Below are 12,829 nucleotides of genomic sequence, written 5' to 3'. Positions count from 1 at the left end.
TCTTAGTTCTAATATTTTGGGACTTGGTAAACAACAATTTCTTGTTCACTTGGTCCATACCCTTCATGATTTTATAGACCTCTGTCATATTCCCCCTCAGCTTTCTCAGTTTGGAAAGGAGAAGTCCTAGCCTTTTTTTAAGTCTCTCTTGGTATGGCAACTGCTCTTGGCCCCTGATCATTTTGGTTGCCCTTCTTGTTCCCTTTTCTAATTTTGCTACGTCTTTTTTGCGATGGGATCAAAATTGCACACAATATTCAAGATGTGGGTGCACCACATATAATGGCATGATGATGTTCTCCATTTTGTTTTCCCTCTGTGCATTGAGATGGCATTTTCAGAGAGCTATCTACAATGGCTGTAAAGTTTCTTTTCTGCATCAAAACAGCTAGTTAAGAACCCAGCACTGAGTACTTATAGCTGACGTTATTTTTTCCTATGTTTTCTACTTTGCACTTGTCAGCACTGAAGGTTGTCTGCCATTTTTTTTTTTTTTTTGCCTGCTCACTCAGTTAGCTTGGTGATATCTCTCTGCAGCTCCTCTCCATCATCTTATGACTGGACTACCCTCAATAATTTAGTGTCATCTTCAAAATTGGTAATTTCATTGTTTACCCCCATTTCCAGGTCATTGATGAAAAGGTGATTGATGAATAAACTGGCATACACGTTAGCTGCAAAGAGGGACTGGGGACTCAGGAATTCCTGACTTCCACAATGTACCCGAGTCTATTAGATCATGTTAGCACTCCCAACTTGTCAATTAGCTTCCCACAATGGTGTCCATTGGCACATCAAGATTTTTATTATGGAGAAAGTCTTGATCATATTTAACAATGGAAAAAAATAACACCCTAAACGAGTGTGAATACACTATGTACATCTATATACTAGTGGTGTGACAAATTTACTAGGTATATTCAGTTGCTTTGCACTGCCCTGGTGACATACAGAAGTGGAAAACATAATTTAAATTGTTGGTTGAACTTGGTATAGAGAGCTTGGTTGCATCACTAGAAATTTGCATCCAACTGCCATGATGGCCGTAACAGAAGTACTCACACTGTGGCCCCTGTCAGATTCCAACAAATCTGCTAATTTCTGCTAAATACCTTGTCATCAACAATCTTAGATGTGCACCATTCTGGAAAAATATCTAGGTTATAACAAAGACATGAGAAGAATAAGATTAGAGATATGCAAAGCAGCTGAAGTGTATGAATACATCTGGCCTTTATATTAAAGCATACTTTACTTAGGTGGTGGGGATAAATGAATAAGTCATGTGAAAGCTGTGCAGCTTACTACCTTATCTGCTTTCTGCCCACTAAGCCATCTCCTGCCAATATTAATTCTAATATTTGAACCCTGTGAGAAGCTTTTAACTGCTGCCATTTTTTAAATCAATGAAAATTAAAAATCAATCAAAACTAGAAAAAAGCTTTTCACCTGTCACACAGCAGGTGCTACTGTCCCTATGACATTTCTAAGTACACAATAGCTATTTTAGAATGGTGGGTTCATTAGTTTTAATTTTTTCCTGCCTATGAAGCCCTGTTCATGATAACTAAAGTATTTGGCTTTTTAAGTAGAGGGACACAAGAAATAGTCCCAGCAAAAAACATAAAGCTTTCTAAAAAGACAGTTGTTCTTTCTTTTCTTTTACACAAAAAGAAAAAAAAAGTCAGACATGGAAAATATGCAATAATGTAGTGTGGTAGAAATGTTTTACTAGTACTCATTTGGGAATAAACTGAGTAACTTCTCACTCATGAATATACTACCTTTGAGTCATATCATTCACACTGACAAAATACTTCTGCTATGCCATGTTGTATTGCCATAGAGTAGTGGAGAGCAGGAAAGAATCAAAATAACCCAAGTCCTATAGTTATAGATGCTTGTTTCAAGTGTTATGTTATGCCTAATTCATGGAGGTGAAAGCTATTGACTTCTTTTACACTTTCTTCATGCACACATTTTTTGGAATGAAACAACATGTTTGAAGGATGAGAAGAATCAAAAGTTAATTTAGTTATTAACCTAATTAGGCTAATTTGTTATTAGACTAATTAAGTGTGTAGGTTCAGTGCTGGTCACCTTATTATAATAATAAAATCTAAGGTGGTTCAATAACTGTGAACTTGTTTTGCTATTGTGCAGCTTGTTACCTACCTGTATTATGAACATCTGTGTATTTGGAAAATAAATCTATCTTGCAAGAAGGGTTGTGCAAAATTGTTCCTATTATATTCCAATGTATATTGCTGATATCAAATAAAAAAAACTATTGTGAGAGTTCTTAAATACTTGTCTTCTAATTGGGTCTGGAGCAGCCAGAGTATTGTTGTCGTCTTTGATGTGGGATGCTGCAGTTAAAACATCACTGATTTGTTGTTTTGATGCTACATGTGAACAGATAAGGAGGTGGTTTCATCAGCAATATGATGAATGATAATCTGTTGTATTATTTATTAACCTGGCATAATATCATTGTCAAGATGCTGTTCAGCACATTAATCAGCTAAAAGCTAAACAAATTACTACTTTGCATTTCTGTCAGTACTATAAAGAAGTAATAAGTGCACTGGAAACACCCATGCTATGCTGAAATCTTTCTTCATGAACGGCTTACCATGATTTCTTCCTTTTTTGCTTGCCCATGGAGAAGCTTTACTATCGCATTTCAGGTTTGGATACATGTAGGTGGACAGGCTGTGTTTTAGATGCATATCTCTGGGCCTAGGAACAGGCATCAATCTACCCACAGCTGAGTAGGGCTTTTGAGGATCTCACTGTTGCCTAAATGTTGGATATAGGCACTTAAAATCATAGTTAAAGGTGACATTTTTTATTAAACCAACAAGATATTAAGAGTGTTCTGGGTAGAAGTGAGAGTTCATATTTCATTTCTACCCAGGAGAACTTTTACAATTTTTTATCCAATGCCTGATGAAGGGTGTCTGTGCTCAAAAGCTTGCAATTAAATAATTTTTTTTTGCAACAATCTTGTTAGTCTAAAAAAATGGTATTACCTCTACCATGAGCCCTGATTGTTTTTTCCTTTAGACCAATACAGCTACAACCTGGATATCTGATAGTTAAAGCTGAGCATTTCTAACTTTAGGCACACGGCCCATATAGGAGACTCTACAGCACTAAGAGTCATTATTCAATGTGTGGTGAAAGTTTATGCTTTAAGAAATCTTAAATCTGGAATTGTTTTAAACAAAAATCACTGAGATACCTTTTTCCCCCCTGGCCAGCTCAAAATTATATATTTTCTCTAGCACTTTATCAGGTGAGGTTTGGCAAACAAAGATTTTTCAAGCTTGATCATCATGGAGTTCTTAATTTGTAAATGTGCTGTGGAGTTTGCCTGGTTAAAGTTTTTTCTTTGCCTTTATCAATATTCTAATTACAGTCCTGAAGCAACAGAGTACGTAAGCACATGCCAAACTCTAAACATAGAAAAAAGACAACAAAAAGCTGTGGGACTATTTACATGTTTACATATCGAATTCAAGCCTAAATGTGTTAAATCTTACTCAGGATTTCATGGAAGGCATTAGAAAAAGTAAAATTTGAAGTCTCTAACACAACTTCATTTTAAAATCACTCTCAAAATAGCACAAGAAGCTAAATTTTGCTCAGGTGGTATAAAACTCCCATAGGCACACAAGAGGTTAAAAGACACCTAAAGTTATACTAACCTTACCTACCTCACCTGAAGATAAAGGGTGCCCAGACTGAAGAAGAGGTAGTTTGGAAATGGTGACTCTGGCAATAGTAAATAAGGGAAGGTGGTAGAGAAAGAAGATGAGCTGCTGAAACCTTAAGCCTAACATGGTTGATAGGGATCAGGCAGTGTTTAAGTTTTAAAATTCTATTTTGTTAGAAGGGGCATACTTGGTAGTCATGTTGATCTGAGACAAAAAGACATACAAAAAACTAGAACTCTTGGTTTGAAAATGATACCTTTTATTAGACAAACTGGAAAATGGCAAGAAAACTGTCCTTTTCTGCAAGCTTTTGGAATCAAAGTCCCTTCGTCAGGCTCTGGGAAAAGTGTAGATGATGCAAGATGGATAAAAGTCCCCATAGGGAGGAAATAATTTTCATTTCTGCACAGAGGGAGCTGAAGATGGAAGGCTGTCCCTCTGGGTCCATGAGTGTCTCTGTGAGCTTTGCTGAGTAGCTCTTTGATGTGTTGATCAGATAGAATTCCTTCCCTGGAGGCAAAAATGAAGTTTATTTCCTACCTATGGGGACTTTTTATCATCTTGTACCATCTACACTTTCCCCAGAGCCTGACAAAGAGACTTTGATCCCGAAAGCTTGCAGAAAAGGACAGTTTTCTTGCCATTTTCCAGTTGGTCTAATAAAAGGTAGCATTTTGGAACCAAGAGTTCTAGTTTTTTGTATGTCTTTTTGTCTCAGACCAACACAGCTACCGAGTACACTCCTGAAACATGGAGGATGCTGAATTTTAGCTGATTTTGGATTTTAAACTTCATTGCAGAACAACAAGGAATTTTTTTTACCTCCTTGCCTGCCACCTGCCACCTCCAGGGAAGGAATGCTACCTGATCAACACATCAAAGCGCTACGCAACACAGCTCACAGAGACACTCTCATGGACCCACAGGGACAGCCTTCCATCTTCAGCTCCCTCTGTGCAAAAATGAAGTTTATTTCCTACCTATGGGGACTTTTTATGATCTTGTATCATCTACACTTTTCCCAGAGCCTGATGAGGGGACTTTGATCCGGAAAGCTTGCAGAAAAGGACAGTTTTCTTGCCACTTTCCAGTTGGTCTAATAAAAGGTATTATTTTGGAACCAAGAGATCTAGTTTTTTGTATGCCTATTAGAAGGGAAATCTCAGAGGGGACAAAAGAGCTTATGTTTCACATTTACATTGAGATTGGAGAAGGATGCTGTTTGGAGCTTGAATTACGGTATTACCTAATAAGCTTGGGATGCAAATGAAGTCTGGCTGAACAACAATATCCCAAATGCAGAGAAGCTGAAGGAAAAGACCTGAAAGGTGTTCTCCATGATGGTAAACCCATTTTCACTATAGAAATCTATGTAATAACATTTTGAGCATTTAACTTGATTTGTGTTTTTAACATCTGTACTCTTCCATTTGTTCTGTAGAAGCTTCTGTTTTCTGAATCTTAAGAAAAATCACTTAGAAGTTACTCTCTTAGTAAAGTATAAAGTGTTCAAAATATTTTATTTGTAAATACTAAAGCCAAATCTGAGACTGGTTTTGTGCATCACAGACTATGAGCCTTCAAAATAATTCCTGCTTTGAGCAGGTGCTGGACTAGATGGCTTTGTGAGATCCCTTCCAGCCCTACTTCTCTATGATTCTGCATTATCTGACAATCTTGAAAGACACAGAGTCATCTAATTACTTCTGGGCTAGGGATAGACATTACACGTAAACTCGTTTAAGTGATCAGACACTGGTTTAAACCTGCAACAGAACAGAAGTTCGGTTCACATAAACCAGTTTGAAAATGGTTGAAATTGTTTTGAGATCAACCTGGTTGTGAATGTAGTATCAGACTTAACTTATTTGGGTCAAATCAGTTTATGCAATGTCTGTCCCAGACCCCTTCCTGGTTTAAGTTAAAATCCCCCAGCATTGTGGCATGCTCTCTGGCCTGGGTGAGGGTCTCTGCTCCAGATAGCTGGGCTGGCTCCTCCCCTCTGCTCCCTGGGTGCAGTTCTGGCAGAGACGGCAGGCACAGTGGTATCTGCCTGGCTTCCTCCTGCTCCCCACTCCCTCTCACCGCTCCCTGCTGAAGCAGGGATCCCCCTCCCCGCTGCCTTACACAGACACCTCTCAGCATTAGCATACCACATGCTGGCTATGGTCCATGCTGCGGCAGACAGGTAAAAGGCAGACAGCTTAGGGCTTTTTGGAGCTAATCTACATGTAGCTGGTGATGTCCCTCCATCTCTTCCTTGGAAAAGCTGTTTAAGGAGAGCTTGAACTAATGGAGAGAGGCTGTAGGTTTCTTAATGGGCTGATAAACACTGTGTCAGCAACTTGCTGCTGGGGGGGAAAGGGGACTCTTCCCTAATCAGAGTGCCCTGCCAGGGCCTGCCATGCCCCACCCCCCTCAGCTCAGCATTGTAGAAGGCAAGGGAGGGCTGCTCTGGCACCCCTCAGCTTCTGGCCTGAGCCACTACAGGCATATGCCTGCATATTTTCAGTCCAGAGGGGATTTCTGTGTGGTTACAAGCCAGTTTAGCCTAGCCAGGTTAGACTAACCTGCAAAGATTGAATCAATTTAGGCTCAGGCTTTTTGAATGGCTGTCCCTAGCCCTGATGTCTTGATTTCCAGGGTGGGTTTAAAACTCTTTTTCCCTAATACACACAACCAAAATGTCACCCAAGAAGTTGATAGAAAAGAAAACAACAGGAAAAACAACAGCATAACCAATCTTTAATGTTGTTATTAAAAAAACCTTGTTAATCCTAATGTGATATTTTTATAACAAGAAAAAAAATTATCCAGATACAACAAATACTTACCCAGGCACTTACATTCACTAATATGTACAGTCTCATTTGATTAAAATCAAGCAATATCTTTTCTAGGTGATAAGGCTCTCACACCTTTATTCTCTAAGCTTTCTTATCCATCTTTAGTTTTGGACCAGATATTGCATTAATTTTTTGCTTTTCAAACTACCAGATATTCTTATTTGAATAAGAAACCAGGGTGACATGACTTACTCACATGTGCAAACATATGTAAGTATTTGTAAGGTCAAGGTGTTGGGGAAACACATTTGAAGCAAATAAGAAACAATTAACTTGCCCGTCTCTTCATAGGAAGAAAAAAGCTCTAAATCCGCTAATGCGAATATTAAAAAAAGGCATTAAATGGTGGCAAAGAATCTGCATAATAGGAAGAAAAACTTCTGGACAATACTGGTATCATTTTGGTGGCAGATTAGGTAGGAGATGGAGGCAGCTTCTCAAAAGAAATGGTCATTATCACATCATCAAAATGATTAAAATATGTTACAGGCCCTGAGGTGGATAGGTGTCAAGGTATAGGAGGCGTCCTTTCCTCACAAACAATAAATCTAAGACCTTTAAAAAAATATAACACTAATCTGTGAAGGTGGAATTAACAGGAGTCTCAGTGGTTGGAAATGAAAATCGGGTGGATGTATTGTTTGCAGGATGACTGAGCCACCGACATACTGGGGCTGAGAAAAAGGCAAATGTTGTTTTAGCAAGCATTGAGTGAGGTCATTCTACAAGGAAAATGTATTGAAATGCACTTTTGAACCTGGGTATAAATCTAGTAACATGCATTCAAGAATAATCAATTTAAACTCAAATGGTTCAGAGAAGGACTAGTAGGATGTTCAGAGGGTTGGGCCACCTATATTGCAAGAGATGACTAAAAGACCTTAGCTTGCTCAATTTAGAAATTGAAGGCTGAGAGGAATGTGATTGCTTTCTAAAAAAGTGCATTTGCGACAGGAGTGGGGAAGCACCAGGAAGGGTTAATTGCTATTTAAGGTAAAGAGCAACACTGGTACAAGTTTGAAGAAGATTTATTCTGGAAACCACTCTCTCATTTCCAACCATCAGACCTGTGATGCTGTGGACCAACCTTGCATAGGAGTAGTGGAGACAAAAATCTTAAATAGCATTACAATGGGGTTTGATAAGGTTATGAATGGGATTATATTATGTGATTGCCTCCAGTAGCAGGATCAGGGGGTACCATCCAGTCCTATTTCCTATATTAAAATGTAACCTGTATGGTCTTGATGGGCACTTGTTCCCACCAGGATTGTGCATTGCTGGTGACCCAACCACTCCAGAGGATGAAATGTGCCTAACTCAGTGTAGTTTCTGAAAGCCACAAACCTTCTAATGCTTCACTGAGAAACTCATTAAGGTGAATGCAGCAATTACAAATAAAGTGGGTTGTTTTTTCACAAATTATTCTGAGACAGCCTGACCCATTTTACCTGCACCTGGAGTGACAGCCTCATTTTATGCTGCAGAAGATTTTGATCCTTTTGTTGTTTCTTTAAATCCCTAAGGGTTCGCTTTTGCTTCATGGGAACATCTATTTCCTCTGCCTAAAAGTTGAGCTTGTGACTTTCCTGAGTTTCCAAGATAACCGTACTCTGAACAGAGTACTATACATTCTTCACTTGCTTCAGTGATTCACTATGCCTCGGGGGCAGTGCTGTCCCACAGTGAATACTACAACTTAAAAGGCATGGTTCTTTGGAAGCAAAAACAGAATGCCAGGCAGCTTTCCTTGTATGTATGTGGGATTTGTGAGCTAAGCTGTGATCCCATATCCCCCACACAGCTCCCAGCAACCATTAAGTTAGTCTGCTCCATGAAAAGAGTTGGACAGACCAGCCTGTGACATCCTTCTGTGCAAGAACTGACAAGCCCTAACTCAGTGCTCAGAAAGCCAAGGCATATTTTTCTCCAACATGTAAAAACATTGTCTTTGTCTGGATTTCATAGACATTAGGGCTGGAAGGGACCTTGGGAGATCATCGAGTCCAGCCCCCTGCCCAAAGGGCAGGAAGTCAGCTGGGGTCATAGGATCCCAGCAAGATAAGCATCCAATTTACTCTTGAAGGTGTTCAATGTAGGCGCTTGAACCACCTCCGCTGGCAGACTGTTCCAGACCTTGGGGGCTTGGACAGTAAAGAAATTCTTCCTTATGTCCAGCCTGAAACGGTCTTGCAGGAGTTTGTGACCGTTCGACCTCGTCATCCCTCGGGGCGCTCTGGTGAACAGACGTTCCCCCAGATCCTGGTGGTCACCCCTGATAAACTTATAGGTGGCCATCAGATCACCCCTGAGCCTGCGCTTTTCCAGGCTAAAGAGTCCCGTGGCTCTCAGCCTGTCATCGTAAGATCTGTTTTCCTGACCTCTGATCATGCGCGTGGCTCTCCTCTGGACTCTCTCAAGCTTCTCCACACCCTTTTTGAATTGTGGAGCCCAAAACTGGACGCAGTACTCCAGCTGCGGCCTCACCAAGGCCGAGTACAAGGGGAGAATGACGTCCCGGGATTTGCTCAAGAAGCATCTATGGATGCACGCCAGCATTTTGGTCGCTTTACTAGCCGCAGCATCGCATTGGAGGCTCATGTTCATCTTGTGGTCAATGATGACCCCCAAGTCTTTTTCTTCTGTAGTGCTAACCAACGTAGCACTGCCGAGCCTATAAGGGTGCTGCAGGTTTTTCCTCCCAAGGTGGAGAACCTTGCATTTTTCAGTGTTAAACACCATGAGGTTCTCGTCTGCCTATTTGCTGAGCTTGTCCAGGTCAGCCTGGATCACCCGCCTATCTTCTGGCGTGGATGCTTTGCCCCAAAGTTTGGTGTCATCGGCGAACTTGGCCAGTCCACTCCTGACTCCAATGTCCACATCGTTAATGAAGATGTTGAACAGTATGGGTCCCAGGACAGAGCCTTGAGGGACCCCACTGGTCACAGGGCACCACGATGAGTGACTGCCATCAATCACAACCCTCTGGGTCTGACCACGAAGCCAATTTCCTAGCCAGCGGGTCGTGGTGGAGCCAAGGCCACAACTGGGCAGTTTGGCCAAGAGGTGATCATGGGATACCAGATCAAAAGCTTTTTTGAAGTCAAGATATATGACATCAATCTCTTCTCCCTCGTCCAGGTGATAGGTCACCTGGTCATAGAAGGAAATGAGATTGGTCAAACAAGACCTACCCACAACAAACCCGTGCTGGCTGTCCCTTAGAATGTTAGCCTGGGCCAGTCCCTCAAGGATGGCCTCCTTAATAAACTTTTCTAAGATCTTTCCCAGGATAGAAGTCAGGCTCATGGGCCTGTAGTTAGCCGGATCCACACTCCTCCCTTTCTTGAAGATCGGCACCACATTGGCCTTCTTCCAGTCTTCTGGCACTACACCAGAGCGCCAGGAGTTTTCAAAGATCTGTGCCAGGGGCTGGGCTATGACGCTCGCCAGCTCCTTGAGTACCCTGGGGTGCAGATTGTGAGGGCCAGCTGACTTGAAGGTATCCAGCTTCTCAAGGTGTTCCTTCACGAGGTCAGCATTGATGGAGGGTAGGGGATTCCCCTCACCCAGATTTCCCTGTCCCATAGCAGGCATGGGCATCCCGTGTGACTGATGAAAGACTGACGCAAAGTACCTATTTAATAGGTTGGCTTTTTCCTGGGCGTCAGTTGTCAGTTGCCCCATCTGGTTTAGCAGGGGTCCAACATTGCCCTTGCTTTTCCTCCGGCTCCCCACGTATCTGAAAAAGGACTTTTTGTTGTCCTTGATGCCTGAAGCTAGTTGGAGTTCAGTTGCAGCCTTGGCTTTCCTGGTTTGCTCCCTGCAGGACCAGACCAGAGCGGAGTAATCCTCCTTGGAGGTGAATCCCGTCCTCCATCCTTTGTAGGCTTTCCTTTTTAGCCACAGGAGGTCCGCTAGGTCCCTGGAGAGCCAGGGGGGCTGCTGTGCCTTCTTGCTGCCTTTCCTCCGTGTTGGAATAGATTTAGCTTGTGCACTGAGGATCGCTTCCTTGAGAAGCAACCACTCTTCTTGAACTCCCATCTCCCTGGGGTCATGGTCCCTGAGGGCCTGACCGACTATCCTCTTGAGCTTGTCAAAGTCGGCTTTTCTGAAGTCAAGGACTTCTGTGTTGCTGACTGACTTGCCAGCTTTACAGCGGATGGTGAAGGTGATCAGCTCGTGGTCGCTGTCACCCAACTTCCCATCAATCACTAGGTCGCCGATTAGGTCGTCCCCCGTTGCCAGTACCAGGTCGAGCAGCGCTTTGCCTCTCGTTGGCCCATAGACTTCTTGAGTCAGGTAGAGGTCATCCACACACGAGAGAAAGCTTTGCGCCCGCTCAGATTTAGCTGAGTGATCTTCCCACGAGATGTCCGGGTAATTGAAGTCACCCATGACAACCAAGGTCCTGGAGCAAGCGGCCTCAGTCAGTTCCCGGGCGAACTCCTGGTCAAGCTCAGGACTTTGAGTGGGAGGTCTGTAGTAGACTCCCACCGTTGTGTCCCCTGTGCCAAATTCCCCACGAATTTTTACCCAGAGGGTCTCTAGCTGTCCATGCCGGTCGCCAACATCAGCTTGCAGGGACATGTAGCTTTCCTTCACATAGAGCTACACCCCCGCCCCTTTTGTCAACACGATCCCTCCTGTACAGGGTATAGCCCTCTATACCCGTGGTCCAGTCATGGGTGGAGTCCCACCAGGTCTCTGTTATCCCAATGACATCACATTTCTTTGCACTGAGCAGGAGGACGAGCTTGTCCTGCTTGTTGCCCAGGCTCCTGGCATTCGTGTACAGGCAGGCAAGTGTGCCCTTGGGGGCTCTTGCCTTGCCCACAGATTGTGCCAGGGCTGGGGCAGGGGTGGGCTCCCTTAAGTGCCCCCTTAAGTGCCTTGGCCCGCTGGCTTTGCAAGGGCCGTTCAGCAGGCCAGCAGGGGCAGTAGTCTCCCCATTCCCCAGCGGGCTTAGTTTAAAGCCCGGTGGAGCAGGTCAGCCAGCCTGGCTGAGAAGAGCCTTCTCCCCAGGGGAGAGAGGTGGAGGCCATCTCTTCCCAGCAGCTCGCTGCCTCTCTCTCCAAAGAGCGGGCTGTGGTCATGGAAGCCAAAGCCTTCCCGATAACACCAGCGCCGCAGTCTTTGGTTCACTGCGTGGATCCTCCTCTCCCTCCTCAGCCCATAGCTCGAGACTGGGAGGATCGACGAAAACACCACCTGAGCTCCCAGACCCCTAAGCCCCGCTCCCAACTCCCTGTAGCACCTCATGACCTGGCTGAGGGTGCTCCGAGCTGTGTCATTGGTGCCCACATGAATAAGGAGCATGGGGTAGTGGTCTGTGGGTCTGTGGAGACTGAGCATGAAAAAGTTCAAGGCCAAAGTGGAAAATTTAAGATAGTGTGAACAACCACCATCAACAGACTTGTGTAGAGATGAGCATGAAAATATAATCATGATCATTGCCTCTGCTGCGATAGTCATAGCCTTTGATATTGTGGCGTTATGGAATCACAATTCAGTTGCACATCTCTAACTTCTTTGATATAGTCCCTGCCACTCTGATTTCTAAGTTTTCTGTCTTGCAAGTAGGGCTGTGCAAAATGGCCATGTTTCGATTTGGTTTCAGATTCGGTCATTTCGGAGGACAGTGATTCATTTTGTTGTTTTGGATCGCTGTCCTGTTTCATTTTGGCCAAACCTGTTTCTCCTCTGAATCTGTTTTTTACAGGCTGCAAGCTTTGCACAGCCCTACTGCTGAGCCAGGTGGGGCTTGGGGCGTGTGGCCCCAGTGGGGAGCTGGACGAGGCTGTGGGTTTCTCATCAGGGGGAGGAGGAGGGCCGCTGTCTTCCATGCAGGCGAGGAGACCCCTGCATGGATCTCTGATCCCTGTCATGCTGGGTCACGGGGCAAGGAAGCAGTGCAGAGCAGTGAGCAAGCCTGTTGGTCTCTGCTGCACAAACTGGCTCCACGGGGAGCAATCAGCAGTGGTGAGGAGACCCCTGGCACAGATCTCTGCTCCCTATGGAGTCTGATTATGTGGCAGGGCAGTGCTGGTCCCTGCTTTGCGACCTGGCTCCACAGGGAGCAGAGATCTGCACTGGGGTCTCCTTGCCACTGCTGCCCACCCAGTGCAGCCCCACACTGCCGGGGCAGCAGAGGCTGGGCAGTGGCAGCAACAAGATCCTCGGTGTGGATCTCTGTTCCCTGTGGAGCCAAATCACACAGCACAGCATCAGGGTACAGCTGTTTCCCTGCAAGCCTAGCTA

This window comes from Crocodylus siamensis, chromosome 2 (assembly GCF_052110815.1).
Source record: "Crocodylus siamensis isolate JL-2025a chromosome 2, ASM5211081v1, whole genome shotgun sequence".
NCBI lineage: Eukaryota > Metazoa > Chordata > Crocodylia > Crocodylidae > Crocodylus > Crocodylus siamensis.
The sequence above is the reverse complement of the archived record's forward strand: the minus strand, read 5'-3'. Positions refer to the sequence as shown.